Source organism: Pseudorca crassidens, chromosome 2 (assembly GCF_039906515.1).
Source record: "Pseudorca crassidens isolate mPseCra1 chromosome 2, mPseCra1.hap1, whole genome shotgun sequence".
NCBI lineage: Eukaryota > Metazoa > Chordata > Mammalia > Artiodactyla > Delphinidae > Pseudorca > Pseudorca crassidens.
This window is the reverse complement of record NC_090297.1, coordinates 149,018,521-149,037,127: the sequence shown is the minus strand read 5'-3', so window position 1 is coordinate 149,037,127 and position 18,607 is coordinate 149,018,521. Positions and strand designations below refer to the sequence as shown.

At 39.3% G+C, this 18,607-nt stretch overlaps 1 long non-coding RNA gene across 1 annotated transcript; it reads left to right on the top strand.

Moving 5' to 3' along the window:
- The first annotated feature begins 374 nt into the window (after positions 1 to 374).
- On the top strand, positions 375 to 15,845 carry LOC137219891 (uncharacterized). The gene is made up of 3 exons (XR_010941300.1): positions 375 to 980; positions 10,257 to 10,424; positions 15,058 to 15,845. It is a non-coding gene; the product is annotated as an uncharacterized lncRNA (long non-coding RNA).
- The last annotated feature ends 2,762 nt before the right edge of the window (positions 15,846 to 18,607 follow it).

Here is an 18,607-nt window from a genome sequence, read left to right as displayed (position 1 = left end):
CGGGGCTGCTGGAAGAGGAGAAGGGAGGAAGAATCCTTTATTCATCAAGCAAATATTTAATGAGTGCTTAATACAGGATTATTGGAGCATGTGTTACTAGGAAATAAAGGGAAAGTTAAAACAACGCCTCCTCCCTTTGACAATCCAAACTCCACCAGGAGAGATAAGACCTCAGTAGCAGAATAACTAAGTGGAAGGTCAGAGCTGTTTTGGTTAAATGTCAGCGACGTGTAAAGGAATTCAGGGCCAAGACAGAGAGAGAGACCATTTTAACTGGAAGGCTTTGCGGAGGACGTGGTATTTTAGCCATGAAATTTACCCTTAGTAATTCCCTCTGTCCATTGAGCTTGCCTAAGCATTTTGAATGCTGCAAGTTTTCAAGACACATATTAGCCAAGTTCAGGATGGACCAGAAGCCACATGGTACTCCCACAGGTCAGTAGGATTGGGAGAAGAGAATTAACCAGAACCAACGTGAGTGTTTTACGTTTATTGAGTTCTGTTGAGGCTCCACCTCAGGAGAAAAACGTATTTTTCTTCTGAGAGGGATTCAGAACAAAGCAAAAACCTGTCTTTGTGACTTTGGGAATATAATACAGCTGAAGCTTTTCCATCTCTGCTTTATCCAGCCATGCCTGGAGCTCAGCCAAGGGCATGTGAAGACACTCACAAGTGTCTAGTGCCATAGTTGGGAACTGAGTTCAGACAGTTCTCTCCATTCTTTTCGGGATCCTGCCTCATGTGAAGCTGCGACAGGATCAAGCCTGCTAACAAGAACAAAAGTCAAACTCTTCAGGTGTTGGAAAGAAATATGCAGAAAAGGAACATTTCTACCACACAAAATTTCAAAATGTAGTGGGCACAGGGAATGGAAATTATAAGGATGTAGAGCATGAAAGGAATTTGAAAAACTAGAATGATGACTAGTCCAGCGGGGAATGCCTGTGAATTATCTCTTACTCCTAGGACGATGATGGCAGGTAAGGCTGTCAGGTGTATCTTAGTTCTTATCTGTGTACGTGTCTTTTATCTTCCCCTTTAACTTTCTCTTAGCTTTAATAGAGAAACCACATAAACGTTTGAGTTATTCAGATGGGTGTGTATGTACCCAGCATGGTGCATTTTATAATCATTTTCCCGTAAGCAGCGGGAATCTCCCTCTCCACCTTCACCAGCAACTCATATTTCTTTCCCGTAATGTTACTGGCATGCCCCAGAGGCACGTGTGTGCCCAGAATTCACCAGCTTTAGCATCAACTGAGCCACTATGAGATGCCCGGTTTACAGATTCTAGCCAGAATCTGCCCTCCCTAGAGCTTTGCATTGTAAATATTGTGGTAAGGGATTTCCCAGACACACAGTAAGATGTTTCCAGTTGAGAGAAAAAACATTAACTGAATCATTGAAATGGAAGGATGTGGCCCTTGGTCAGTAGTGTTTTTGTGGCTCAGAGTCAATAGTGAGCAGTTTTCAGCTTTCTGGCAGTAAGACTGCTGATTCCAAAATATAACTTCACAAAACATTTAATACGCACACAACATGGGTGTGCATCTCTTTCCTTAAATTCCCTCCTACAGAGTGCTTATTTTTCCTTACTCATCCTCTTTTGGATATAGGGGAGCAAAATTTGCCACCCCAAAATGTGTCTCTTTGGCATGATGATTATTTTAGGCTGATTATTTTTAAGAAACAGAAGACTCAGCAAGTTGTTTGTCTGTTTTACCTCCCCCTTAACTGCCTAAAAGAATTTAGGTGAGGAGCCTGAACGAGAAGAGGGCCATCACCAAAGATAACTTTGTCGTACGTAAGAAAGACTTCTCCAAGTGGCATGGCAAACATTTGTTTACCAAACGGCATGCTCTTCCCATCTCCCAGTGAACTGTCTTCCTCCTCTTTGACGTCCCAGATCCCTACCCACATCTCCTTAGCTCAGAATAGCATATAAGCCTCAATTGCCTCACTGTCCTTTGGGGCCTCATATTCTTAAGGAGCCCCTTCTGGTCAAGATTAAATTTGATTTTCTCCTGATGATCTATTTTAATCATTATACCAGCCAGAAGAACCAGGAAGGGTAGAGGGAAATGTTTCCACCATGAATACTGGTGTATCTATTTTAAAGAACTATAAATTAAAAATCAAACCCTCCCCATGAATTAAACATAAAATTCACAGTTTTTTTTTTTTTTTTTTGATGGGAAGGATTTTTTTTCCCACAGATTTTCATCTGGTTTACAAATGACAGAGGACTTGCTCAGCATAATTGTTGCCTTTGGGTGGGCTGGCCACATTCAGGGATGCCAGAGACAGGAAGAGGATGTTATTTCTGCCCTGAAATATGTTGCATTTTGACTCTGCATCAGCTATGCTTAAATTAACAGGAAAATGAATGTTTTAGTGTCTTTAGCGTTTATAACTTTTTTCCTGATCTAAACAAATAACGCCTCCAGATTTTGCAAAAAATTTCATTGCAAGGCAGACATGTTTTTTGTGGAATGGGGAGAGGTTCCAAAGTCATTTAGCGCCAATAGTATGGATGATAGCATTGGTGCTGTCACCTGGTGTTCGTATAAATTGCATTTCTCTCTTTGGTAAGGACTAGATAGATTTGGGCATTACAAGATGATCTCATCGTCACATTATACCATCCTGTGGTCCCAGAGTAATTGCTATATTCCTTCTTCCTAGAAGACATCCTCTTCCAAGAAAAAAATAAGTTCCCTGCCAACTTTCCCATATTTCCAGAAATCTAGGGTGAGGGAGGATTCTATAAACCACAGAACAGTGTATATAGGCTATGATATATCCAAGGACTTTTTAGAAACTGTTAGTTAATACCGGCCTTATATCTTCAGTGGTCTGGAGTAGAGGTCTCTGATCATCAGCTAAATGCCATGATGCTGATGATTCAAGGGATCCTCAAATTTGTGAGGTCAGCAGTTGTATTGACATTGATGCTTCAATCCCCCTGGACACTTACACAGATATGGTGCCATGGACATGCCATGTGTCCATGGCAGGAATTAGAATCCATGTATCAACCTCAGCTTAACTGAAGACAAAAAACTTCTTGCCCCAGCTCAGGCTACTGCTGAGCAACCTTGGAGCATCCCAAGAGCTGAGGCAGCCAGCTGGGTTAGGCATACCATTTGGTACATGCCTCACGGGGACTCTGCAGAGCAGCACTGCCTGTAATTCCCCAAGTGAGAGTCCAAGAGGGAAAGGGGAAATAAATAGATCTCACCTGAAGTACGTTCCAACTAGTCAGAGCTCCCTTTGGAAGAAACAAGTTCAAAATGTACCTGGGAGTTACTGAAGTAAAAAAAGTAAAAAGAGTCCAGTGATTACCCCATGAGGGTGTGGCAAACAGGAAGGGAAGGTAAAATTTGGGTGAAATGCTCTTAACACAGCCAAGGTCATTGCCCAAATAGGCACTTATCTGGAGGAAAGTTTTACAAGTGTGGTCTGTTGGTAAATGGGGGATTTAAAGTTTAGCCTTTAAAAAATTGTTCGCACTGGTGACTGTCTCCTGAGCCAGAAGGAGCATTGCCAAGCAACCAGAGAAACAAAGGCAAGTTCCAAGTTCATTAAAATCCACAGCTGCAGGGCTTTGCTCTACTGTTCTCCACCCTAGTGGAAGGGACAGACCCAGTCAGAACCGATCCCTTTTCTCTCTCTCTGCCAGCTCCACCCCCTCCTCTGAGCTACCACAGCTCTCTGTTTTCACTGTTTATTTTAGCACTGAATACATTTTTGCCTTGTGCCATAGCTTTTAGTACATCTATATGTTTTCCAATTAGATCACTGGCTTCTTTCAGGCAGGACCTTTGTCCTATTTGTCTTCTTACTAACTTAGTGCCCAAAACTATCTTCCTGTACATAATAAGTTTACAGTAAATTGCATGTTAACTTCATATAATTATATCTGCCTATTGAATTTCTAGCCTTCCTTTAAGGCCTATCACTAATACTCCCTCTTTCAAGAAGCCTGTTCTTAACTCTGATGTGCTGTCCTTTCCCTCTGACCTCCTATAGAATCTTTCTTGTACCTCTTCTATGAAACTTATTTTGTTTTGTATTAAAGTCATTCCAGTTTGGCTTTAACTGTGTGCTCCTTCGGGGTAGGAACCATGTTTTCCTTGGCTCTGTATCCTTGGATACGAAGACTTGCACACAGCCTTGCTTATTCATTTAATCACTCATTTGGCAAATATAACTGAGCATCAATTATGTGTATTCTGTTCTAGGCCTGGGGGTATAAAGAAAATTAAATAGTCATGGCTTTTATTCTCATAGAGCTTAAGGTCTCAAAGGAAGAATTTTGACAATTTAATAGGAAATTAAACCTCAGTGCTTTGATGAGGTTTAAAAACCACTTGACCTGATCCAGGGAATTTGAGATCACTTGACCTGATTCAGGGAATTTGAGATTTCCATGAGGAAGTGATACGCTGAGAATTCAGGAAGAAATTGCATGTGCAAAGGTCAGAAAGTGAGAGAGAGACTGATATATTTAAGGAGACGAAGGATGTTCAGACGTTCAGGTTGGCTCAAATGAAGAATGCTTTAAATTTACATCATAATTTTTCCCTCTAGATAACTGAAATCTATAGGGACAAGACATAAAAAGTGGGAACCCAGGTTCATACATATGGCTAAACTAGCAAAAACTCACATAATCTGACTCCCAGATCAGTTCTCTTTCCTCTAAATATTTCTATTTCTGCATTTCTTTCAATGTCAAGCCTCTTTTTCCTTATCACACTCATGGAAACCTGTTGATCGGAAGACAAATGCAAGCACTTGATGTAGTTTATATCACCTTAAGTCATTCATATATTTCTGCATTCTAGTTAAACAGTGTTCTCTCTTGACTGTTCATCCTTAAGAGAATTACTTAAGTCCAAGATCACATGTGGAACTTTGCCACAAGTAAGTTGGCAAGTAAGTAAAACTGTGGGGGACAGTTTTATAGTCGTTGAGCACATAGACCTGAATGGGACCTGGGCGAAGCTGACTTCAGGAAATCTACATTTAGAAGGCTTTTGTTTTGCCTATTTACAAAATTTCAGTTGGGAAGGAGGAAATGAGACTATAGGTAGTGTTAACCAAAATTTGAGAAATTTAGACTTGATTGAAATAAAAAGGTGTTGGTTTGGGGTGTGTTAGGACTGCAGGCTGGGAGACTCAGATTCAAGACACACTTGAATTGTGTTCCACCAGACTACAAAGTGGGGGAGGCTTATAAAAGGCAAAAATCTGCAAGGTTACAGTTAGTTATATGGTTTGCTTATCAAGAATTATAATTGGAGCTGGCAAGCATTAAGGGTGCTTGTTAAGTAAGTATTGGTTGGCATCCAACATGGTTCCAACGGAAGACTTTGAGATCTTAAGGTTGCAGCTGGCAGATGTTGTTCTGAATACTGCTGGTGGTGTCCTTGGGTCTGGTACAGTTCAAAGAAAGTTCAAGTTCTCAAGGTGCAGAGATGTGTCTGAGACCAGGTCTCCAATGGTCCTTCAGACTCCATTTTTGTATGCCTGAAGTGTGATTACTCCATTATAATTTCAATTTGTCATCAGTAAGATGACCATATAATTTATCATTCCAACTGCAGCACTTTGAGAGTAAAATAGAGAACTCATAATATCGATAACCATGCACCAAGAAAACAGGTGCAAACTGGGACTGCCCAGGTAAGTTGGGACATATAATTATTCTATCTATAACCAAAAAATTCATAGATTTAGATATCTTAGTGTTCAGCATTTTTCTTTTCTTTACCCTATTCTAGGTCACATTTTTCAGAAGATGCTCTGAAAATAGTTGATGTTCAAAGAATGTTAACTATAACCTAGAAAATGTCCTCTTTCCTCATGCCTAGCAAATTGGATCTCTCATCTCTAATTATAAAATCTCTAAATATTGGCCACTCAAACTTTTAAGACTTTTCATGAGTATGAAATAATAAGCAATACATATATTGGTTTCTCCTACTGGTTCCTGCTGACATTTGGTCTTTGACTCCAGTTTCTGACACAGAGCTTGTAAAAGTCTTGTAATTTCCTGAGTGATAAGAGCATCTGACACAGAGGTCCTGACACCCTTGGATTGCCTGAGTGATAGGAGCATCTTTTGTTCTAATTAAGTGACTCTTGGTGGGCTCCTGAATGGAGCCAAAAAGACCAAGCCATGATTAGAAACTTGGAACTTTTAGCTCCACCCACCATTCTCCAGAGAGAGGAGGGGACTGGAAATTGACTTAATAATCAATCATGCCTACCTGATGAAGTCTCCATAAAAATCCTTGAAGTATGGAGTTCAGGGAGCTTCCAGGTTGGTGAACACATCTATGTATCAGGCAGGTGGGCCACCACAACTCCACAGGGACAGAAATTCCTGTGCTTGGGCCCTTCCAAACCTTGCCTTAAGTATCTCTTCTTCTGTCTGTTCATTTGTATCCTTTAAAATATCTTTTGTGATAAATCAGTAATAGTAAGTAAACTCTTTCCCTGGGTTCTTTAAGCCACTCTAGCAAATTACTGAACTCACAGAGAGGGTCATGGGAACCTCAGATTTGTAGCTAAGTCAGAAGTTGTGGGTAACCACTACTTGATATTGGCATCTGAAGGGGTAGGGACAGTCTTTTGTAATTGAGCCCTTGACCTGTGGATTCTTCATTAACTCCAGGCAGTGTCAGAATTTCTTGGTGTGGAAAACCCATGTATCTGGTGTCAGAAGTGTTATGAGTATGAGTAGAGGAAAACAGCGAGTTTTTTCCCAGACAGTGAGCCTACTGAACTACCTAACACTCTAGAACAATATTGTCCAACAGAACTTTCTGTAATGATGGAATGTTCTATAGGTGCACAGTCCAGTATAGTAGCCACTAGCCACATGGACTATCTATTGAGCAGTTGAAATGTGATTAGTATGACTGTGAAACTAAACTTTAAATTTTATTTAATTATTCAATTAATTTAAAGGTAAATTTAAACAACTGCATGTAGCTAGCCACTACCATATTGCATAATGCATCTCTAGATCACTGGGAATTTAAGGGGTGATAAGTATTAAGATAAAACCAGAACATCTTCCTTTCTTTCCTTTTTTTTGTTTTTTGGTCCAGTACACATAGCCTGGATCCCACTAGGCCAAGGTCTCAGCCTTTCCTTTTATGTGACTCTACTGTAAGAATCAATTTCATCTCTACTATATATAGGTAAAGCAAAGACCTCAAAATACATAGAAATCAAGAGTATTTGCAATACAGAACATTGATTTGTATATCCATTCTACCTGAAACACTATGGAAGATATTTATACTAGTGGAAATAATGATGAACATAATCACAGGACTTCTTCATTCCATCACATAAAATACTTTAAGGAAATCCAAAATTTCTAAATAAAGTCCTACTTCTGCCGGAGCCTTCTATAAAAGGATCTTAGACCCAAAGCTCTGTCTCTAGTATTTTATTCTTCTTAATTCAAAAAGGACAAACTCAAAGCAATTGATATTAGATCTGCCCAACTCACCAAATGTGTTTCCCTGTTCTATCTTCTCCTTAAATTATTTGTATCTCTTCTATGTTTCTTATTACTTTCTGTTTTGTATTAGTGCTTTGAGGGCAAGGACTGTATTTTCCATAGCACCAGGCACAGTTCTTCACACAGAGTAGGCACTCAGGAAATGTTTGTTAGTTCATTTAGAAATGTTTTGTGTAGATAAATCAGATTCTGTAAAAATTGTTTCTGGAACATGAAATGGGATAAGGCAAAATCTTAACTTTGCCAGTAAGCTTATTGTCAGAGAGTCATGGGAACTCAGAGTGCCTCCCAGTTATTAAAGCAGATATCATAGTTGAATATAAATTTGAGAGTGTGGTAAATAGATTTTTTTCTCTTAGTATTACAAGTTGGTAATTCTTTTGGAAAACAACATGAAATTTCTATTAGAAGACTTTGATGTAATAATTTTGTATTTGAGACTCATTCCCAAAATAAATCATTTTAAAGCCACTTTATTGAGGTGTGTTTGACATACAAAAAGCATACATATTTAATGTATACAACTTGACGAGTTTGGAGGTAGAATGGTATACACCCATGAAAATCACCAACACAATCTATGCCATAAACACATCCATCACCTCCAACACTTTTCTCCCATCCTCGTTATTATTTTGTGAGTGTGATAAGATCACCTAACATAAGATCTACCCCTTTAGCAAAGTTTTAAGTATATGATACAGTATCGTTTACAATAGGCACTATGCTATACACTACATCTCTAGAACTTATTCATCTTGTATAACTGAAACTTTGTACCCTTTGACTACTACCTTCCTGTTTTCCCCTCCCCTCAGCCCCTGGCAACTACCATTCTATTCTCTGCTTTTAAGAATCTGACTATTTTAGATCCCTCATGTAAGTGGTGTCATGTAGTAATTGTTCTTCTGTGTCTCGCTTATTTCCCTTAGCATAACGTCCTCAAGGTTCATCCATAGCAAATGGCAGTATTTCCTTCTTTTTAAAAGCTGAATAATATTCCATGGCATGTACAGACATCTAGATTGCTTCCATGTCTTGGATATCGTATATATGCTTTGATGAACACAGAGAACAGATATCTTTTCAAGATAATGATTTCATTTCCTTTGGATATATACCTAGATGCAGGACTGCTGGATCACACAGTAACTCTATTTTATAATTTCTGAGGAAACTTCATACTATTTTCCATAGTGGCTGCACAAATTTACATTCCCAACAAGAGTGTACAAAGGCTCCCTTTTCTCACCTTCCTCACCAACGCATTATTTTTCATTCTGTTGATAACAGTCATTCTAGGAGGTATGAGGTAATATCTCATCATGGTTTTGATTTGCATTTCTTCGATAATTAGCGGTATTGAACACCTTTTCATACACCTGTTGGCCGTTTGTATGTTTTCTTTAAATAAATTTCTATTCAATTCCTTTGTCCATTTTTTAATTGAGTTATTTGATTTTTTGCTATTGACTTGAGGGGGTTCCTTATTTATTTGGGATATTAACCCCTTATCAGATATATGGTTTGCAAATATTTTCTCCCATTTCATAGAGGCCCTTTCATTTTGTTGATGGTTTCCTTTGCTGTGCAGAAGCTTTTTAGTTTGATGCAATACCGCATGTCTATTTTTGCTTTTGTTGCCTTTGTTTTTGGTGTCATATCCAAAATCTTTGCCAAGACCAATGTCAAGAAGCTTCTACCTATATTTTCTTCTAAGAGCTTTATGGTTTCAGGTGTTACGTTTAAGTCTTTAACCAATTTTGAATAGATTTTTGTGTATGGTATGAGATAAATTGTCCACCAATAAAATAATAAAAATACTGGGAAAATGTACATAAAGGATGTTTTATCTTTGCCTTATTTACAATAGTGAAAAACTGGAAACAACCTAAGCATTCAACAATAGAATGGTTAATAAGTTACTGACAACTTAGAAATGGACTATATTTTAAAAGTTTTTATTCATATAAGAATGTTCACCATATAATATTAAGTAAAAAATAATATGAGAGAAAAAAGTCAGGAGGGAATACACCAAGATACTGAGTGGTGACTTCTGATCGTTCAGTTAGAAGTTTTTTTTGTCTTTAATTTATATTTTACTCAATGTCAATAATATGAAATCTATATTAGTATGTAATATGTGATTTGACACTAATTATTTTCTCTTTTTTAGAGGTAATTCTGACTAACAAGACAATTGTCAAGCTTCTAGAAAGCCAAACACTCATAGATTATGTTTTGTATGCATCTTCATACCTTTTTATAACAAAACTTTGATTGCTTTCTGCTCAGCAGATTAAAAAGAAGTGGTTAGTATTTGTGTAAGATGTAGAGCAGAAGAAAAAGAAGATAGCAAGTGGGAGAAAGAGAAGTTTGGGAAAGTCCAGGTGTTGTTGTGCATGTGATGTTGTAGCTCTGGCAATCTATTTGGGAATCTGAATTCCCATCAATTCAAAGTTCACTGCACAAAGCTTTGCACATAGTAGACAATCAACAAGTATTGAATTAATTAAAAGTGTAGGAGGTTCATATTTCACCTATTCAGACTATTTGTTCTTTAGAGTTTTCTTCAGGTGAACTTTGCCTGTAATTTAAAAAGCAGCAGCTAAAAAGGAGTTAAAATTGTAGAAAAATCTGAGAAAGGTTTAAAGAGTCTTTTCCTGAAGGATTTGCCATTTAAAACTGCAATTGTTTCTATTGCCAGGTATCCTTGGTGGCTAGTGACTCGGGAAAGCTTAGAAGCTGCAGAAAGCAGGGTTCAAGAGCTCCCTGAGGGCATGGCTTGTAGTTTTCCACCCATTATGGAATCAAACCTTGAAAGCCAGTGCCCAAGCTGAGCCCACTGCACCGCCCCACCAGAGAGAAAGAAGAGGTAAGAGGATCTGAAAAGTAGAAAATGGAAGACATTTGGACAGTTATTAAATTTAAGGAATCTAATTGTTAAAAAGATTTATGCCTCGTTTGGATATGAAGAGAAGAACAGTAGAACATATGGCAGAGCAGTAGCTAGGCTGACGAAAGGGGTAGGAGATAAGGCTGAATGAAATTTCCTGTGGAGTATCCTTGGAGGTATAAGATGCACGATAGTTTCCTACTTCTCTCACTTTTGGTTTCAATAATATCAAAAGGATCTTTCCTCCTTTACTTCCTCCTGATTTTTCCTGCACTTATCTCCTAGGTCCCTGAGGCAAATTCAGTGTGTGTCATAATTATGTCTAACACTTCCAAACCACTTTTAACTTAATCAATCCTGTTTGCATGGAAAGAATAAAGGCCTCGGAGCTGGAAAAATTTGAGTCTGGTCCTCCTCCACTACTTCCTAATTGTGTGCTCTTGGGGAGTTGCTTAGCCTCTCTGATTCTCAGTCTCCTTGGATGGAAAAGGAGGATCAATACTACCCACTTCTAAGGACTATGCAGTAGCCCAGTGCCTGGTGCCATAGTAACCACATAGTGAATTTCAGTTGTTAGTATCTGCTCAACAAAATAACATATTTCAGGCTCTTTATTTACTTAATATATGCTACATACTTAACATATAGGTCCTTGCTTTCAAAATCAAGGTAGAAAAATGCAGTGCAACAAACCAGCCTAGGCAATTTAAAAAAGTGAGTGAATAAGAGTAAATAACATGGGGACCCAAGGAAAAAAGAGATGATAGGGATGAGCCACTCTCAAACCTCCCATTTCATTTGACCCTCAGTACGGTTCTGTTAGGGAGGCAGGGAAGTGATGAATGTGTTTGACAGAATGGAAAACTGAAGCACAGGCAAGTCCCGGCTGCATTTGTGTTGGATTAAGAAAATTCTGAAATTTCTTCCATGGCTGTGTTTCTATTATTCTTTGTCTTTCCTTAAGTAAGACTGCTCGTTACTAGGAGATTTGATACTGGCACTCACATTTCTTGATTCTAAGCCCAGGACTTGGTGCCTAAACCAGAAGTGCTTGGGAAGTAGGAGAATCTTGCTTCAAAGGAAAATTAAATTTCCAGCTGTGCAGAAATGTCCTTTTTCCTTTTCTACTGACATCATTTTCGTATAGGCTTAAAATCTCAATACAGTGGCTCTGGCAATGTGTGTTTAAGTGTGCTCATGCCTGAATAACAATTTCCATCTTCCGACATCAAAGAACTTTCACTCTGTTGTAATTACACCTTCTTCCTATACAATCATGTATGTTCAGTTCTCTTTGAAACTCCTCCACACTCCCCGTACCAAAAGAAACAAAGTTTTCCACCTCTTGGTCTTACTTCCTTTCTTTTTAGTTGTTTACTCTATTAAAATAAGTCAATCTTGCTTTCCAACAATAAGTATTTAAGTTGAAGTTCTATTCTTCTGTTAAAAGACAAAATAGACATCCTAGTAAAAGAACCAACCACATGTTTAGAGTACTAACAGTGGGAACCCAGGATTTATATTTGTGGGTACCTCAGTGTATATATGAACATATACTATGCTTCTGGTGTACTTTATGGCTGACTTCTTTAGACTCCAATTTGATCTAAAGTCCAAAGTGGCCTCAACTCCCCAAAGACCTTGGGGCTTTATTTTGTTCCAAGAGACAATGCCATAGCAATATCATGTTTGCCTGGTTACAGAGACTTCCACAGAGGCCAAAGTATTCCTGGCAAGGTTTAGCAGGCACTGGATTTGAAATAATTACAGCATCTCTATAATTTGTTTCTGACTGCTTTTCTTCAATGAAGTCTGTCAACAGGGATGTATGTAGTGCCTCCCTATTAAGTGGATAAAGGAAAATATACATGACTAACTTTTTTAAATGGATAAATTACATTTGCATTAAAGGTAAAAATTGCTTTTGGGTGTCATCTTTTACAAAATTCATTACTTTATTATACCTATTAGATGATAAGCATCTTGATATGTGGAACTTGTTCTTACTGCCCTCATCAAGGACCTAGAATAGAAATTGGTACAGAAGGGATGCTACATAATGTGTGATCCACATAAATGTTAAGAGCAATATGACATATCTATCAAGATGCTAGATACATGACATAATCCACACTTATTCTGCTAGTCATAAGTAGACCAAGAACTTCAAGTCTAAGAATAAATGGACATTACAGAAGGTCCAGTAGAACTCCAAAGGGACTATATGAGAGACGAAGGAAAAGGTGATGAAGTCAAAGATTGCCTGAGTTTGTCAGAAGAAAACACAAAAATAGCCAGTACACAACTTAGGCAAAGTCAATATCAAGATGGTCTTTGTTTACATCTTCTTCTTCTTTTCTCTCCTCTGTTACCTCATATTTATTGAAATCTTATTCTCTCTCAAGCTCTGTGCTAGGTCTTAGATTTCAAGAGCAAGCAAGACAGACATGGCCCCTTCCTTCCTGGACCTGACAGTTGCTCCTACTCGTCATTTCCACCTATGTATTGCCTGGAAGCTGGGGACTGGATCCCATGGCCATACCAAAGCCCAAAAGTAGGGAGAGGACTGACCTGCAGCCGTATAGGACAAGGGGCCAAAGCCATTAAATGGGGTCTGTCCATGAGAGCACTTCTTGTGAATACTTTGACCTTTTTCCTTGTATTCTCTTGGACTATGGTTACAGTTATGTTTAGCCAAGAGTTTTGGTTGTTATTGTTTTGGTTTGCTTATCTTTTAAATTTCCCATTACACAGTAGGATCTCTTTACTTACCACCAACTTGTCAGAAAATTTGATGTATCAGGATAACTTTACATGATAATGTTGCAAAGAATGAATGGATGGAGAATTTTTTTAAAAAGTGTGGCCTGTCCTATATTTACCCCTCTGCTGAATTCCAGCATGACTTTGAAGAGGCAGTGTCCATGTGTTCCAAGTGGTGATTGGCAGCAAAGAAAGGTTTTCTCCTGGTGGGTTTAGGAGAGTGGAGGAGAGTTGAGGAGAAGCAGACAGTGGAGTGAAGCAGCTTCCAAGGGCTCAAGAGACAAAGCCTGACTTCTCCTGAAACACTGGTGAAGTGAACCTTAAAGTGCGTTTCCCTAATTAGGGAAACTCCTCCACTGAGATTTAGAGAGAGAGATGTTGGGGAGAGGGTAGATATTTGAGAAAAGTGGAAAAAGTGTGAAATAGGTGAGATGGAGGATGGAAGAGAGATTTGGTGGAGAAACAGTCCAGATGATTTAGTGGCCATTGGGTTGTCTTTATTTTCTCTAGTAGATTGCCTGAAGATTTCGAAATGGGCTGCACGGGGGTTCATCCCTTTGGTATTTGATCAGGCAGGTACAATGGGAGAACAGGGTAAGAAAGTTAAGGGCATTGAAAAGAAAAATGAAGTGATGGGTCAGAGAATCTCAATCAGAAAGGAAGAAATGAAAACAGGAGTTGAGAGAGGGTTAGAAAGTAGAGGAATCTATGTATTGGAAGTCTCACTGAGGACAAAGAATGGTAGATTGGGAGTAATTGATTAAAGGTTATGTTCAGAGTCTGGTGTCTAACAAAATATTTTTGGAGCCAGAACAATTCTAGGTGAAAAGTTCCAGGGTGTGTCTACGGAAATGGGTGGCTGAAATAGGGGAAGTCATTGAAAATAAGGAAATAAGTGTCTAGGATGTTAAACATGGATATGATGACAGCCTGAAAAATGGGTGGATTCTGGATGGAGAGGAAGCCTGTGAGGATGCCAAAGGCTTCAATAAATCAAGAGCAGTGGTAAAGAGAGGTCAGGAGCTGACAGCAAGAAGAAGGCATGGAATAGTATTACTCAATGGAACTGTTTCCATAGAGGCTGGGTGTTTTTTAAAGAGATGGTGAAGAGAAAGAATCTGAAATTGACAGTGTGGAACAAAAATATTATTTACTAATAGAAACCACAGAATTGGCAAGGCTGTGTTGGCATTTTTAACTTTTTCTTTTAGAAAATTTTAAATAGAAAATGAATTAGCATCTTGTAGATGGCATGTATTTTGTTCACTTGCTTGTATATTTTCTGTGTCATGTTTTCTGCCTCTTGAGTTTATCCTAGTTTTAGGCTCTCTTAAAACGGATCTGTTCTGCTCTGTGTGTGGTAGAAGAGTTGACTTGTTTGGAAAGTAAACAGCTCTGTAGTATATTATGACAGAGTGAATCATGTACCACACCCAGATCCCTGTGACTCACAATTCCTAGGAAAGATTGAGAGATATTTAATCACTCATTTGCAGCTAAGTGATCTGATACTTTATTATTATAAGTCCATGAGATGGTGGCTACTACGTGCACAGCCCCTGACAAAGAGAGTTAATGAAAGGAAAGAGAATTGAATCAAATCTCTGTCCTTGGCAACTTCACTCATTTATCCATTTATTCACATGTCTATTGAATGTATCTTCTACGTCATACACTGCTAGACAAACATAAAGGTAGTTGCTAGAAACATAAAGGTGTTTAGTTCCTAATCTTTATTTTTGAGAGACCATGGTTTGGTGGCATCAGCAAATATACTTGACCATATAACAGCACGGGTTTGAACCTTGTGGGTCCAATTATATGTGGATTTTTTCAATAAATGCTACAGTACTGGTAGGATACCTTCAAGACGGTGGAGGAATAAGATGTAGAGAACACCCTCCTCCCCACAAAAACATCAGAAATACATCTACATGTGGAACAACTCCTACGGAACATCTACTGAATGCTGGCAGATGACGTCAGACTTCCCAAAAGGCAAGAAACTCCCCACGTACCTGGGTAGGGCAAAAGAAAAACAGAGACAAAAGAATGGGGATGGGGCCTGCACCTCTGGGAGGGAGCTGTGAAGGAGGAAAAGTTTCCACACACTAGGAAGCCCCTTCACTGGAGGAGACAGGGGTGGGTGGGGGGAAAGCTTTGGAGCCACCGAGGAGAGTGCAGCAACAGGGGTGCAGAGGGCAAAACGGAGAGATTCCCGCACAGAGGATCATTGCTGACCAGAACTCACCAGCCTGAGAAGCTTGTCTGCTCACCTGCTGGGACTGGTGGGGGCTGGGAGCTGAGGCTCCAGATTCGGAGGTTAGATTCCAGGGAGAAGATAGGGGTTGGCTGCGTGAACACAGCCTGAAGGGGGCTAGTGCACCACAGCTAGCCACGGGGGAGTCCGGGAAAAAGTCTGGAACTGCTTAAGAGGCAAGAGACTATTGTTTCGGGGTGTGTGAGGAGAGGGGATTCAGAGCGAGCTACAGAGACGGGCGTGAGCTGTGGTTATCAGTGCGGACACCAGAGACAGGCATGAAATGCTAAGGCGGCTGCTGCAGCCACCAGGAAGCCTGTGTGCAAGCACAGGTCACTATCCACACCTCCCCTCCCGGGAGCCTGTGCAGCCCGCCGTTGCCAGGGTCCCGTGATCCAGGGACAACTTTCCCGGGAGAACACATGGCGTGCCTCAGGCTGTTCTAATGTCATGCTGGCCTCTGCTGCCCCAGGCTTGCTCCATATTCCGTACCCCTCTCTCCCCCAGCCTGAGTGAGCCAGAGCCTCCAAATCAGCTGCTACTTTAATCCCGTATTGTCTGAGCGAAGGACAGACTCCCTCAGGTGACCTACATGCAGAGGCGGGGCCACATCCAAAGCTGAACCCCAGGAGCTGTGCGAACAAAGAAGAGAAAGGGAAATCTCTCCCAGTAGCCTCAGGAGCATCGGATTAAATCTCCACAATCAACTTGATGTACCCTGCATCTGTGGAATACCTGAGTAGACAACGAATCATCCCAAATCGAGGACTTTGGGAACAACTGTAGACTTGGGGTTTGCTTTCTGCGTCTAATTTGCTTCTGGTTTTATGTTTATCTTAGTTTAGTATTTAGAGTTTATTATCAGTGGTAGATTTGTTTATTGATTTGGTTGCTCTCTTCCTTTCTTAAAAAAAAATATATGTATATATATCTATTTTTTTCGTTTTTCTCTTTTTGTGTATATGTATGTGTATGTTTCTTTCTGTGATTTTGTCTGTATAGCTTTGCTTTTACCATTTGTCCTAGGGTTCTGTCTGTCCGTATTTTCTTTAAGTATAGTTTTTAGCACTTGTTATCATTGGTGGATTTGTTTTTTGGTTTGGTTGCTCTCTTTTTTCTTTCTTTTTTAAATTAATTTTTTTATTTTTAATAATTAAAAAAATATTTTAATAACTTTCTTTTCTTTTCTTTCTTTCTACTTTTTCTTTTGAGCTGTGTGGCCGACAGGGTTTTGGTGCTCGGCCCAGGTGTCAGGCCTGAGCCTCTGAGGTGGGAGAGCCAAGTTCAGGACATTGGTCCACCAGAGACCTCCTGGCTCCACATAATATCAAATGACAAAAGTTCTCCCAGAGATCTCCCTCTCAATGCTAAGACCTAGCTCTATTAAATGACCATCAAGCTAACAGTGCTGGACACCCTATGCCAAACAACTAGCAAGACAGGGACACAACCCCACCCATTAGCAGAGAGGCTGCCTAAAATCATAATAAGGTCACAGACACCCCAAAACACACCTCCGGATGCTGTCCTGCCCACCAGCAAGACAAGATCCAGCCTCATCAGCCAGAACACAGTCACCAGTCCCCTCCACCAGGAAACCTACACAACCCACTGAACCAACCCTAGCCACTGGGGGCAGACACCAAAAAGAATGGGAACTATGAATCTGCAGCCTGCGAAAAAGAGACCCCAAACACAGTAAGTTAAGAAAAATGAGAAGACAGAGAAACACACAGCAGAAGAACGAGCAAGGTAAAAACCCACCAGACCAAACAAATGAAGAGGAAATAAGCAGTCTACCTGAAAAAGAATTCAGAGTATGATAGTAAAGGTGATCCAAAATCTTGGAAATAGAATGAAGAAAATACATGAAATGTTTAACAAGGACCTAGAAGAACTAAAGTGCAAACAAAAAATGATGAACAGCACAATAAATGAGATTAAAAATTCTCTAGAAGGAATCAATAGCAGAATAACTGAGGCAGAAGAATGGATAAGTGACCCAGAAGAAAAAAGAGTGGAAATAACTACCACAGAGCAGAATAAAGAAAAAAGAATGAAAAGAATTGACGACAATCTCAGAGACCTCTGGGACAATATTAAATGCACCAACATTCGAATTATAGGGGTCCCAGAAGAGGAAGAGAAAAAGAAAGGGATTGAGAACATATTTGAAGAGATTATAGTTGAAAACTTCCCTAATATGGGAAAGGAAATAGTCAATCAAGTCCAGGAAGCACAGAGAGTCTCATACAGCATAAATCCAAGGAGAAGCATGCCAAGACACATATTAATCAAACTATCAAAAATTAAATAAAAGAAAAAATATTAGAAGCAGCAATGGAAAAGCAACAAATAACATACAAGGGAATCCCCATAAGGTTAACAGCTGATCTTTCAGCAGAAACTCTGCAAGCCAGAAGGGAGTGGTTTAAAGTGATGAAATGGAGAAACCTACAACCAAGATTACTCTACCCAAGAAGGATCTGATTCAGATTTGAAGGAGAAATTAAAAATTTTACAGGCAAGAAAAAGCTAAGCGAATTCAGCACCACCAAACCAGCTTTACAACAAATGCTAAAAGAACCTCTCTAGGCAGGAAACACAAGAGAAGGAAAAGACCTACAATAACAAATCCAAAACAATTAACAAAATGGTAATAGGAACATAAATATCAATAATCACCTTAAATGTAAATGGATTAAATGCTCCAACCAAAAGACATAGACCGGCTGATGGATACAAAAACAAGACCTGTTTATATGCTGTCTACAAGATACCCATTTCAGACCTAGGGACACATACAGACTGAAAGTGAGGGGATGGAAAAGGAAATTCCATGCAAATGGAAATCAAAAGAAAGCTGGAGTAGCAATTTTCATATCAGACAAAAGAGACTTTAAATTTAGACTATTACAAAAGACAAAGAAGGACACCAAATAATGATCAAGGCATCAATCCAAGAAGAAGATATAACAATTGTAAATATTTATGCACCCAACATAGGAGCACCTCAATACATAAGGCAAATGCTAACAATCATAAAAGGGGAAATCGACAGTAATACAATAATAGTAGGGGACTTTAACACCCCACTTTCACCAATGGACAGATCATCCAAAATGAAAATAAATAAGGA